The sequence below is a fragment of the Prosopis cineraria genome, unplaced genomic scaffold (assembly GCF_029017545.1).
Source record: "Prosopis cineraria cultivar Desert tree isolate PC_DT_omini unplaced genomic scaffold, ASM2901754v1 PC2, whole genome shotgun sequence".
NCBI classification, from domain to species: Eukaryota; Viridiplantae; Streptophyta; class Magnoliopsida; order Fabales; family Fabaceae; genus Prosopis; species Prosopis cineraria.
Window position 1 is genome coordinate 41,180,415 of NW_026555333.1, and position 15,279 is coordinate 41,195,693.

Genomic DNA, 15,279 nt, shown 5'->3' on the forward strand with positions numbered 1-15,279 from the left:
TATGATTTTCAATTGATTCTACCATATTTTGCTTAACTATATCTCTATCTCAATTATTGTAATAATTGTAGATTCTTTTAGTATTTATTAAAATATCTCATTTTATTATAATATAAATTTGTCATTTCTCATTTTCTGAAAAATGTTTCCGCTTTTGTTAATGTTTTATTACACACACACACACACACACACACACACATATATAAAAGCAAACTTACGTGCATAACTTTATATACTTAACATATTTTTATTTAATTAAATTAAATACATAAATTTTCATGTATTAATAATATTAAATAATTACATGTCTATCTTGATTTAATTAAAAAATTAAACAAATAATTTTACGTTTATAAGTTTTTATGTTCTTATAAACATTGCTCATTTTGTAAATTGTAGGGAAATTCCAAAAAATAAATTATACTTTATTGGCAGCAACATATAGACTAATTCTGCCATGCAAAATAACATCCCAAAATAATTTTTATCAAATGAGTTTTATTATATTTTAGTTTTTAGAACTTATTTTTAATATTAATTTTGCCAAGCAAGTTTCTTTGTTTTTTTTTAAATTCTATCACTGTTTTTGAATTACTGTTACCAAACAAGTTTTTTTTATTTGTTCTCAAAGACAGTTTTTAAAATTGTTTTATAAAATAACTTTTGAAAACAAAAAATGAAAACAATAACCAAACAAGCCCTTATTCTCTGAAGGAATCGAAGCACTACATACACTTCTTGATTTGTAATCTCAACCATTTTATTTTAAAATGATTATACAATCCTAGTCATGTACATGTTATTCCCTAGTTACAAAATGCTTTTCCCCCATAGTTACAATAAGTTATTACACTAGTATTATAATGTTATATCACTATTCTTCAAATTGGATTGGATCGACAAGCTCAATCATTTAGCTGGTATAATCTTAAGCCTCCATAAAATTAATCAAATTATGAATCTCATTCTAAAGTAATCAAATTTGTTGCAAACCCAAATACTAAATCTTAATGCATGTTAATGGTTGGTTTCATAACCTTTTCTATTCAGTTAGATGTTGGTTCAAGTTTCAAAATGACATTAATTTTTATTACCAGAAAAAATGGCATTGACATTGGAGTATTGGTTCTGAAATCATGTTGTTTTCATTGTTCAAACCCATCCTTCCACAAGACCTAAAAAAATATCTCCAAGTCACATCATCACATTGAGATTCAATGTGTCTTTGTTTTAATTGATCAATTGAAGCATTTTATTATTTATTCATGATAGTTTTCTCATTTCATTTTGTCAATACAAAATTAGTCTTACAATAATTTCATTAAATTCATATTCAATTCATTATATCAAGGGTAAGCCACACGCTAGTGTTGTGCAAAACGTAACATTTTAGTTATTCAATCACAACCGTTCATCAAACCTATCTACACATCTAAGCCATCCAATATAAGAATTATCTAATGAAACTCTTGTGGCACATAATTGTGTTTTTCTAGTACACTGTTTTGACGATCCATTATTTTCACAACATAATTTTAACCTCTCATCACTAAAATGTTGAATCAAACTTTCAGCCATTTATTTAAAAGACAAGCTTCCCTATTATTTATTGCAACCTGAATTAGTATCGCATATTAATTCATAAAAATCACAATCATTAAGGACAAAAAAAATTAAACCTTTTAATTTGTATAAAAGGAAATGCACAAGTAGTTACACACTACATTAAGTAAACTTGTCTTTGATTTGTTTATATCTATTACAAAAAAAATGTTGACATTGTCCTTTTTGGGACATTTGATAAAATTGAAACGATACAGAGAAGATTAACATAACCCCTGTACAAATATATTGTTTCTTAATATATTGTTTTGACAATCCATTTCTTTCTCAACCCTAATTCTAATCTAATCTTCCATGTATAAAATGACATTAGCTTATGCATGTTGAGTCATAAATATTCAAATGAATTTTCATGGATTTTATTTTCCCTAAATTTCACGAAGAAATTGGCCATGAAATGATCTTGTATTTTTCTTATTAGCTATTTGATGTAATTTATATTCCTTTGAATTCAAATCATTCTTTGACTTGCATTATTAGATGTGGGAAATGGACTGACATAGTCTGTATGAGCCTGCCCTTATGCCTTGATTTAAATTTCATGTTCAGAAAGGCAAACACCAGTGCCCATTTGTTGGCCACTCAAGGACAAAATGATTTTGTGTGTTATTACATTTGATCAATCCCCACCTTATTATAGTTGTCTATAGACTTGAATAGCTTGTAATCTTCTGTGATTAAGAAACTGTTTTCATTCAAAAAAAAAAAATTGAACATCTATATTAGCATATGGATGGGTAGACCTTAATCATCCATTACACTTTCTCTATGTTATAAGCTCAACTAAAATAAGTAACTTCTTAGCTCAGCCAATAACTAATGAGTAATTGTATAAAAAATAACAAGTAACGTCCACTCTTGAAATACAAGGAATCATCATCTTGATCAAAGGAATTTGCTAATGCTTTATATAAATCTTTGTATTATCCTCTCAGCAATACCACAACTTGTCCCATCAATGAACAAGCTTTGGCCTATTAATATGTAATTTGTCCTGAGACTCAGCTTAATGAAGCTTTTTGTAACACCCCAAAAATTAAGGCATGGCTAGCACAAAATGTGTGTACAACCCATATCCCTTAAGGTTTGGACACATGTATTTTTATTCATGCAAAACTATAAGCATATTTTTTCATAAAATATATTATCTTTAATTGATTTCATATAAACAAAACAATGAATTTCTTATAATTTTTTTAATAGAACCTTTATCTAAATAAGATTTCTTGAAATGTACAGTAGAGAATAACAATAATCAAATAAAAGGATATCCGTTCCTTACCAACAAATGTACAATCTTAAAAGAAAGAAGAGAATCCTACCTATAGTACATGTTGAACACCTAGGACTAGATCATGAAATTAATATAGGTTCAAATTTACATCAAACAAATATATCTGAAATAATTCTTCTACTCCATTTTAGCAATTCAATTCCTCAACTATCATCTTGAGATACAAGTTTAGCTTATATCATATGATGTAAAGGGCGCCCTAAATTAGGACTTAATCATCATACTAACCATGGTTAATTAAGGACTAACCTAAATGGATTATACAATACGAGATTAACCCAAATGAATTTTTAATATGTATTTTTTTAAAAAACTATTTAATATAAAGGGATCTCAAGTCTTTAAAATATTTTAAGAACTCATATCATTCAATTAAACCTATACGGAAGCATGATAATAACTATTTTTACTTGCACAAATATTTTGGCCCGTAATTATAGCACAAGTATCAAACCACATTCCCCAGGGCCTAAAATACATTTCCCCCAACACAAAACTCATAATGCAAGTGGATCAAGAATATATGATCTTAGTTAGCAATATCATAAACTAAATACACATATCAAATAAAAGGAGAGAGGCCTACAGAAGTGATTATTATCACTTGGCCTAATGCTCCTTTCCTCTGTTCTTCTGAGATGAGCTAGCTCCTGTAATATGTTAAAAGAGAGGGGTGAGTACAACCATTCAGTAACTAAGGTATATTTAAGTTATATAAACATATGATAATTAATCATGAATATAAGTGGCCAATAAATTTATCAAGGTGACCATTCAAACAATCACATTAATAACATGTTAATCACATTTTGAATAATTTCAAGAATAAAGTCAAGTATAAAATTTGCACAAATACCCACATATACATTATTCACATAATTACTACATGTTCTCATTTCTACAATTATAATCATATTCTCAACATAGCCATCACTCACTCAAATGGCATGATAATAATAATATGCATGATCAATCTCTTCCTTATATCCCCCCTTATTTCCTCTGATATGAAATTCGTGGGCCAATAATCGGAAGGGATCGTCCATGTGATGAGACTACCCAAAGCCTTAATCATATCATGAAGGACTACTGGGCCAGGGTTACCTTACTCACTTATGAACACGGTTTTCCTCAAATCACATACTATGGGGTGTCATACCCAAAACTAGCTCTACCTAAAACTCCAGGTAGGCCAGTAGGGTCAAGTCTCTTAATAGGAACAATGCTACAGTACCTTACAAGGTAAGTAGTGGCTATAACCCCTAAGATTATTGGTTAATAGCCAAGTACTATATGGATTTTGTATAACCGCTAACTCCTTCACTAAGGCGAACTCCCACCATATGATCGTGCTTATGAGAAAATACATTTCAAAAACTCATATATATAATTCAAAATTATCCCACATGCTCATCAACTTTCTTGCTCAACAAATATCAAGAATCATCATATTTCAATCATGCCTCTTGCATCAATTTTTTAAATTATCATACAAAACCACATTAACATCATATAAAACTCAACAAGCTCATACAATTCATCACTGTGCATAATCCACAACTTATAATCAAGAGTGTACACATAATCATCAACCATCAATCTCATTACTCACACCAAGTCATAATTAACTTGGTCACAAGTCATAGAGTCTCAACAAAATCACATGCATTAAAAACAATCATTTCAAAATTTAGACACACGCGCACACACACATTTTTTTATTTCACCAACATAATTAATTAAGTAACATACAAATGCATAAAATAGATTTCTCCCAATTACCTCAACCTTTGAGAGGTCAAAGATTACCCCTCAAGTTACAACACTTCCAAAGCTTTCCAAAGCTTGAATGGTGTCAAAAAAAAATTAATCTACAATTGATCATATCCCAATGTGTCAATAATATTATTAACACAATTTTCACTCATACTCTAACACCTAAGTATTTATTTTATTTTATTTTATATTTATTTTATATATATATATTTTAAGAATTTAGTCTTAGTCTCTTGAATTCTAAAATTTAATTTCATATATTTGAACCTATCTACTTGGTTTAATAGTCTTCTTCACAATAATTTCATTCAAATAATTTTCTAATATCAAAATTTCTCTTTTTATTCCAACAATTCGCACATAAAAATACCCAAAAATTGCAAACTTGATTTCAAGCCTAGAATTATTATTCTATAGCCATAATAATTTATTTCTCATCTCAAATAATCATCTAAATATCAACAAATCAATTTATATTTTCAGATTTAACCAAAAATCTACCCATAGGGATCTAGGGATAAACTCAAATGCCTCAAATTCCAATTCTATCAACAAAATAATACTCTAGAATATTTATTACACTATTAACAACCTCAAAAACTATATTTATTCAACATAAATTCATCCCTCTTTCAAACCCTAAGTTTTCTAAAATTTCAGAATCTGCAGCTCAAAGGGAAAAAACGACTAAGAAAAAAATGTTTAGAACACTTATCTAGTCATAGAATACTTAAAATCTCATCTGAAATATCTTACTATGGAGCTTCACCTTCTAAATCAACTCCTCTAGCCACAGCGTCGCTCGCTCTCTCGCTCTCTCTCTGCCTCAGCTCACGCACAAGGAAGAAATGAAGAAGCGAAGGAAAGAGGGTGGTTTTATAAAAAATACTGTGGGTCCCACATTTTTTTTATTTTCCTCTTTCCTCTCTCTTCTCTTTTTTTATTATATATATATATATATATATATATAATCATTGCAGCACGCGGGACGCCGAAAGCTCTCTTCTTCCTCTCTGTTTTGTTTTCTTGCATTATTTACACCTCAACACTTAAAGCAAAAATTACTTCTCTCCCCCCTCTAATTTTCAATTTATTTTATGTTCCTTTTTCCTTCTTCTTCTTGTTTTTTTAATAATATTATCATTACTATTTCTATTTACTATAAGATCATAACTTAGAATTTTAATCTAAATTAAATCCAATAATAATTTTCTAACTAAAATTATTTATATCTAAATATTCCTTCAAAATTACTCATTTGCTCTAAATTAACTTAATTAACCTTAGGTTAATTTTTTGGGATGTTACATATGAGACCAAAAATATATTTTCTTGTGAATAAAGTTTCAAATTTTAAATTAAAGGAAGTAAAAGAAAGAAATATAAATGAAATAAGCATGAATTTAACAAAATAATCATTTAAAATAGGAAGAGTGCATAACTCAAATAAATAATTACATTTAAATACCTGGTCTAAAAACATCTTCATATGCTGATAATACTACTATCAATTCTACTCTCCAACTATCAGGCTCATATCAAACAGTCAGGAGATGCATCACTTATTGTAAATAAATACCTTCATGAAAACTAGTTTGTTCAATAGGATTAGTTTAAAAACAGTAGTTTAAAAAAAATATTTTTTTAGTAAGATTTTATCAGAACGAATAACAAGCGTGAACATACAATCTACGAAGGTAAAACACAAAAAAACATGAACACATAGTCTACGAGTATAAGTAACTAGTCAAGTGTGGTTGGAAACCACAAAACAAGCGTGGCATAAGCCATGAAATAAACGTGAGTACAATGCTCATGAATATACATCCCTCCTTTCCATGTGCGTTAACCTGTGCACGGGGCTAGCACCTCCTACAAACATCCTGCTAGTTAGGTGGATCATAACTTGTTAAGGGCTAACGAAATTGTCGTTAGCAACAAGCGTTTTGATTTGTCCTACATTTTAAATCAAGCATGCATGCATGAGTCATAATAATAAATCATTTCTTAAACTATAAAATCAAACATTATCAATACTTTAAATAATGGTAGCTATCCAATTATAAAATAATTCTAACTCTTCGTATAAAACTTTATACAATAGACACATTTTTATTCATTATAGTTGATGACAATAACTTTTTTTTTAAATATTCTATAGAAAATAAACAAATTCTACCATATCTTATTTAACATTACGAATCATCTTTATCCCATTCAATTATCTTCATTTATCAAACCTCTAATCAAACAACCATTATCACTAAATATTATGATGGTAACCGAATGGCTACAAAAATGTATAAGATTAAATGCGTAGACATTCATAAGTCTATCCGTAAACAAGTTAAAATGTCACATCAAAACTAAATCAATTTTTCTCTTTTTCTTCTTCTTCTTTTAATTATTATAGAATTTGTAAAATTATATTACTCTATTCACATGCCTCACTCCTTGCAATCATGGACAACTGCCACGCTTCACATGCTTTTCCTTACCTAGGCAGCACTAAAGATTAAAGAACCCTTAAAAGGCAATATTCAGGGTATGACAAACTAAAAAATAGAACCACCATTGAACAGAATTTGACAGCTAAAGTTCTAAAGTTCTATTATACAAAAATAAGAAATAGAAGTTAGATCCATGAAAGAAAATTCAAATGCAAGTTCTAGAAATCATCACATAACATTCGTTCAACAATATCGGTCTTTTCAACTCAAATAAAAACCAAATCCACATTCAAATTTCAATTTGACCGAACCCCTTCTAATTCACAATCACGTATCAGCTGGAAAAAAGAGGAAGAATCACAAATTTATAGCAACCCAATCAACACACATTCACAGGTCCAATGCAAGAAAGGAAAAAGGATGAAGTTTAAACTCACCAAGGAGCAAAGGAGAAAGGGAAAACAGGTTATGAAGCTGTTCCTCACTCCCCAAGACAGTACCAGCACCAAGTAAATAGAGGAAGAAGAACGGCAGTGATGCAGACAACAACGAGAAGGAAAAAAGAAAAGCAACACAGGATTGAGGAAGAAGGCCTTGACGATGCGAAACAGGGAAGGAGCATACAAACCTCAATACCCAAAACTTCACTCCGTAATGTCGTCGAGCGGTGGTAAGGGAGGATGGAGGAGGAGAATTCTCAAAGCTCTCTGTCTCCCAAGGTCAGAGGATCAATCAAAATATTGGAGGAGGAAATAAAAAAAATCTGATATATATATACATATATATTTTACAAAGAGTATTTTAGTAATTTTGCCAAGGAATTAATCATAGGCACCAAGAAATTCTCCACTGAACCACAATACATCTTGATAGACCTCTCCTTAAAATTAATAAAATATAATCACTTACCTTATTATTTACTCTAACTTTATAAATATTTTATGGGTTATTACACTTTTGACTTGTGGTGAGGAATAAGGCCCCAACCCTTGGGGAGTCGCTATCTGTTCTGATTCCAACTTCAATTCAAGAAGGCTGCGAGCAGGGCAAACAAAAAAAAAAAAAAGCTTTAATGAAAAAATAATTATGCAGGCAAAATGCAAATTTAATGAGATCCAAAATCCCAGTAAGCTAATGCCAGTACAATACTCATGATACATCATCACATTTAATAAAGCATCAATACTTTTTCCTGTGATAAACCTAGCAGCAATACAGTACCTTGCAAATGCAAAGTCAAATACAAATACTCTATGTTTGGAGTGGCATTGCGTCACCCCAAAACTGTGTTTTGACAAAAGCAACCGTGTTTTTTGTTGGCATTGTGATGTAGCACACACTCACACTATCACACACACTAGCACAGATCTGAACAGAGGGAGAGATTAGGAAGAAAACTGAAACAGAGAGGGAGAGGGAAGAAAATGAAGAACAGAACAGTAGCCATTAGGGGGAGAAAGAGAGGCAGAGGCAGAAATGTAGAGAAAGAAGAAGAAAAGGAAAGACAGACGAAAGAGGGGGGGACCTTGATAATTCATTTATATAAGGAAACTTTAATAATTTTCAATCAGACTAATTCATTCATTCAAGTCTAGTCCCCCTTGCAAGTGCAAGGCTTAGTCTATTTTAAACCAAGCTTTCCTGCCTATAAAGAAAACCTTAGTAACCCATCCCATAAAGATAAGTTAAAGATTTCCTTTTGCAAAAACAACGCAAAAGAAAAACTATTTCTTCCTAGAATAAGCTACAACCTAGGTAGGCTTCTTGCAAGCTTACAAGCTAAAGCAAAAAACAATAATAATCTACTAGCTTAGGCTTCTTTAAAATATGTTATTCTTATATTTCATCACATTGCTCACACTCAAGTTTCATAATTTGATCATAATTTTCTCACCACCTCAACCCTTCAGTGCCATAACAGTTAAAAGCTCCAATGACAAATTTTCATCGTTTTGCAAAACCAACAATTGAAAGGCTCCAAACAGAGTGAAGCAGAGTGCTGGACGAAACGTGATGGAATAAATGTGAAATAGTAAATTTCAACTAGAATGCCAGTATGGCTTGATATTACTGTGGCAGTGGAGGTTGAAAAGGAAACATATTTACATTTAATTTCTTATGAAACTTTGAGGGTACCAATCCTCACCAGCTAAAACTGCCACAACTTGCCAGAATTAATGCTTTGAACTTATTCTTTCTTTACGGTATGCAAATAAAGTAAAAGGATAATGTGACCAAAAAAATTAAAGTACTTTAGAACAGAAATTACCTCTCATTTGATATGAGTTTTGCAAGACTTCACATTCTGTCATTTTTTTCTAGAAAATCAACCAATGTTTTCTCTGGCTGCGGCAGAAGGAACATCTACACAATTAACGAATGATTTGGGTGAAGAGCTTATTTCCATCAAATATATTAAGCCATAAAAAGAAAATTGGTAAAGCCATGTGCAAAAATAAGTAAAAAAAAGGAAAAAGAAAAAGAAAAAACCACAATGAGTTATACTTCACTTCAAAAGCTTAGCCAAAGTTCTGCAGTTGCCAGAGAAAAAAATTGACAATCCCATATAACCACATTAAAGGAATGCAAATGAAAATTAGACGAAAGAGATCAAATGACTACAAAAACAAACCTATAACACTTAATTGAGTGATTTTGTTACTTACTAAGAGGGAAACTCTCAAACTTCGACAACGACATTAACCATGTAATGCTTCTTGTACCTCTATCCCTATCACATCACGTAAATCACTCACAATAGGAATAATAATTTGAACATTTTACACATCCATACCATGATCCAAACTTGCTAAAGAGATAATAACATTCTTGAACAAAATTATTTGATAAAAATGTGTGTGTGAGCTAGAGTTCATGATAGAGACAACTAATTGTTAAACAAAATAACACTTGCAATACTTGCCTTTAATGGGATTTCTGTCGGTGGGAAGTACCTCAACATGGCAAGTGTCTTTGAAAGAGGTGACTAAACAAATTTTGGCACCAAACTGTACAAGAAGACACAAATAGTTAGAAGTCAATTGTAACAATATGGGAAAGGTTGTTTGGCAAGGCACTGACCCAAAATACAGCCACTGTAGGATTTTGTGAGTTTATTTTGTGAGTTTATTTTGACTACACTAAAACAATGATTTTCTCATAGCATATTTTTATGAGAAAACATCCCAAATTTTGTGAGAACATCGTTTCTCAATCCAAAAGGTCCATGACTAGAATAGTCAAAGGAAAAAATATTTCACACAAACAAAACCATATCTCATGTCATTATCTGCAAGAAGTTCTCGCATTTGAAACCATGAGACATTTTCGTAAAATAGTTCTAAAAGTCTAAGAGAAGTTCTTTCAATATAAATCTGAGTACAAATATGAGAGAATTTCTTTTAAAATGTTTCTGAGAGAAATTCGTTAGTCTCTCATAATAATGTATCATGAGAAACACTATGACTAATATCGCCATGTCAGCTGCCATGTATGCATTAGTTAATCCCACTTTACATGACATCTCATGCCGCATTAGGCACCACGTGTGCATCTGGTTCATGCCAAGTCACATGTCATCTAGCGCCATGTCACTCACTATGTGCGAGTTAGCTCATACCATGTCATTCACCATGTCACCATCTAGCATCACATGTCACTTGCCACCTTGCGTCACATCACCTTCTCTTGCCATGTCATTTATTTGTTGCAAAATATGTCATTGTCAAGACTCAAACTGTTAACCTTCCACCCTTCAAATCTTATGCCCTCCTTCTTTAACAGTTGAACTGAAGCACGCCTGCAATCATTATATGTGAAATTAAATATATATATTAACTTCATACACATATAATAAATAATATACTGATAAAAGATATAAATATATTATGTTTTATTTTTAATTAATAATATAATAAAATAATTTATATGACTATTTATATTATATTTTTAATAAATGTTGTTTTTATCAACAAATATGATTTTTGTTATGAAAATGAACTTAAAAGAAAAAAATTTTTAATATTAAATAATTACTTATAAATATTTTAACCAATTTATAAATTTTAATTTTATTTTTAAATTAAAATAATTAAATATATAATTTATTTATAATATGTATTACATTAGTTTATGGTAGTGACCAAAACAAAGTTTATATTAGATATTTTTTACTTTTATTTTCCCATATTTTTCTCAAAATCTAATAAATGGATGATTAAATTTTTATCTTCTACCAAAATGATTAAATGTCTTCCTTCCTTTCTTAAAAATAAATTTTGTGCACAATATTTTAATTATCTTAAAAAGTATTTTAATAAAAAAATTAATTTTAATCATATAAATTTTGTTAATAGTCACCTTGAACAACTTTTAATTTTTAATGAATACCAATAGCTCACAATACAAAATAATTATAGGGATATCATATGTGATCAATCTAGATAACCTCTAATCATTACTTACCTCAAAATAATAAGCCAAAGAAATCTAGGCTTTGAATAGTCAAATTCTTTTTTATTATTAATAAAATAAAATTCAAATATTAATTTTTTTAAATATAAATTGAAATTGACTAAAAAATAAAAAATAAAATAATATTTAATAATCTGGTTATTTGGTTTAGCTCTAAAGCACGAGTTGTTAGGACTAAATTTGACTATATGACTTTTTTTTATAAAGCTAATGAGTATCAATGTATTATTATTTACTTACAGATACTAAAAGCTTATGAAAAAAAAGTTTTTTAGTATTTTTGTATTTTATTGTAAAAAGAACTATGCACTTAAATAACTTTCTCACACCCATTATCAATGAAAATTTTTTACGGGTAGGAGTTTGAGAGAGATTCTCTTGACATATAAATCATGAGAAAATTTTATGTTTACTTTATTTTATTATATCAATCATTTATTTATTTATTTTATTTTTAATAAAAATAAAATATTTCTATACTTAAAAATGTAGATAAAAAGATTTATGGTTTGATTTTGGACAAAATCAATATTATTTGAATGTTTTTTAATTAGTTAGTAACAAACTTCATATAAAACAAAAAATATACACTTAAATACTTTTTCCATAAAACTAATTTTTTTAGTTAATTAATATTATTTAACAAAATTACTGAAAAAAATATACACTTAAATAACTTTCTTACAATGATTATCAATAAGAATTTTTCACCACTAATAAACTATGAGACACATTTAATATAATAATTTCTCATAGGTAGAAATTTAAAGGAAGTTCTTGATAAGTGCATATTTTATAATTAAATGGGTATAGATTTTAGTTTGAATTTGATTATATTTATTAAGATTTCATATCTATTTAATTGATATTTATATATTTTTCTCTCATCACTTAATTATAAGATAAAAAGGAATTTTAATACAAAATCCACTCATATCTTTTTATCTATATCTTTTTATCTTTATATTTTGCAAAGAAAAAGAATAAATCAAATAGAAGGAAAAGAAGAAAAAGAGAAATATATATATATATATATATATCAAAGTCCCACATCGACAAGGAAGAAAAGAAGGAGCCTCCATTTTAACTATAAATACTCCCTCCACTAAGAGGAAAGGCATCCAATCACTTATCTGAGTACCTCAAGAATTCTCTCTGAGATATTTGGAGCTCATAGAAGCATTCTGAAGGCTAAAAGCGAGATCATTGAGGAGTTTCACAAATTATAACTGTTTCTCTTCTACTCCTTAATTTTCTCTGTGATCATTTTTCATGATTGGGGATTTTAGAATGGTTTTATTTGATTTTATTATGTGTTTCTAAATTACCCAGTTGGGATAAGGATGTAGCCCAATTGGGGAGCTGGTTTTCTATTTCCTTTGTTTTGACTCTTTGCATTTATATTTATGAATATTTTTTCTTTTTCCCAATTATATTTATTTTTCTTGTTCTTCATATTGATTTAATGACTGACCACCATTTAATTAAATCTATGGGTAATCTTGATGGACTGGGAGGTGAAGAGAGAACCTAGATCTAGAGAAATAAACATAAATAACTAGGCTAGGGATAGTTCTAAAAATTTATGGTGACTTAAACTATAGTTTCATGGTTTAATTAGTTGTTTGGGTATCGTGGGAACGAATTCAACACTAATTAAAAAGGGACTAATAATTCGGGAGAATATTAGGACATTTTAAGAATCGTTGCCACTATAATTGATTTGAGTCAACTCAAAAGGTAGAAACTAGCAACCTATAGGGTGAATCCTAAATCCCAACGCTTCAAGTGATTGTGTTTTTATCATCATTATTTTCTTGATTTATTTTTATTCCTTATATTTTTATCAAAATTATCCATTTTATCTATTTTTCTCGAACTATTAATTATTTAAATTAGTAAAAGTGTAACTTCCCTGTGGGTTTGACACTTGAAATACTCCAGGTAATCTATTACTGTGATCTCGTACACTTGCGAGAGCGATCAAGTTTTTGGTGCCGTTGCCGGGGAAGTTACAAATTTGCTAACTATTTAATTTTTAGTTCATTTTAATTTTAAACTTTAAATTTTTATTTTATTTTTTTATTTTTTATTTTTTATACAACTCAGAAGTTTTGGTGATTTAAATTTGATTCCTATTAATTTAGAAATTGAACGGTTTTGCAGGAAAAATAGATCTCAAAGAAGAAGAAAGATGTGTGACGAAACTACTCCAAAGCCATCCATTACATTTAGAGATATTCAATGCCCATTCATCACATCTAATCCGTTATGCATCCAACTGAGTACGAGAGCGCGTAATTATGAATTTAAGAATATTCACTTAAATGCGCTACCTAATTTTAATGGGCACCGAACTGAAGATGCCTTGGATTTTATACGAGAATTTTATACAGTAATTGATACATTACCGCTAAATAATCTATCGGATGATGATTTAAAGCTGCGTTGTTTTCCGTATTGTTTAAAAGGAGAAGCTCGTCAATGGCTTTCACGATTACCAGAAGCTTCCATAAGCTCTTGGACGGAGATGTATGAGCAATTTATATTGAAATATTATTCTCCTCAGAAGACTTCAGAAGTAAGGGATAAAATTCACTTCTTCACACAGCAAAATAGTGAATTGTTCCATGAGGCTTAGGAACATTATAATCTCCTCATAAGCCAATGTCCACATCACCAATTTCCACACATACTCTTGATGGATTTTTTTTATGATGGGTTGAATGCTGAATGCCAATCAAAAGTTGATAATGCAGCTCGAGGTGATCCAAGTAATATGACGGCTGAAGAAAGGGAAGAGATTTATAAAATGCTAGCGGTAAATTCAAAGCAGAAAGTGATTCGAGGAAGGAAGGCGATGATTAATGAAGTTTCTACACCAGATGTCTCATATGAACTACGAGATTTAACAAAGAGTTTAAATTTATTATTGAAAAATTTTAGTTCTGTTAATTCCCTTTCTTCTACTAATAATTCTCTTCATACAGGTTGTGATGGTGATTATGTGGAGGAGGCTAACTATATGGGAACTGGTACCGATCAAATTAATCCTAGAAACGATCCCTACTCTAACACATACAATTCAGGGTGGAAAAATCATCCAAATTTCTCTTGGAAAAATTATACCACTCAAAAGCCACAGCACCACCAGGCTTTCAACAATAAAGAAACACAATTGAAGATCGTACAATAAAGTTGGAGGAAGCTTTGGCTCAAATGGCAAATTACCAAGTGAATAGTATGAAGAGTATGAATCAAGAGATTGACCAACTTAAACAAGCAGTCACCTCAACACAAGCTTCTATGAAGAATATGGAATCGCAAATGGGTAATTCTATGAAAAATGTAGAAACCCAAATAAGTAACTTGGCTAACTTACTCACTGGGCAAAGTCAAAATAAGTTTCCTAGCAATACTGAAGTTAATCCAAGGGAAGGAGTCATGACAGTCACCTTACGAAATGATAAAGAACTCCAGGAGGTTGATAATGAGGCTAAAAGGGTCAACAAATAGAAAAATGATGAAGATGAGGTAATTGAGATGCCTAAAATTAATGTTGCAACTCAGAGTGGCCCTTCTTCTTTTAAAAACAAACCTTATGTACCCCCCATTCCATACCCTGAGCACCTTCAAAAAAAAGATCCAGATTTAAGCTTCCAA

General features: G+C 29.9%; 1 pseudogene; it reads left to right on the forward strand.

The window, feature by feature from the left end:
• The first annotated feature begins 1,781 nt into the window (after positions 1-1,781).
• On the forward strand, positions 1,782-1,873 carry LOC129304283 (U6 spliceosomal RNA; annotated as a pseudogene).
• Positions 1,874-15,279: the final 13,406 nt, after the last annotated feature.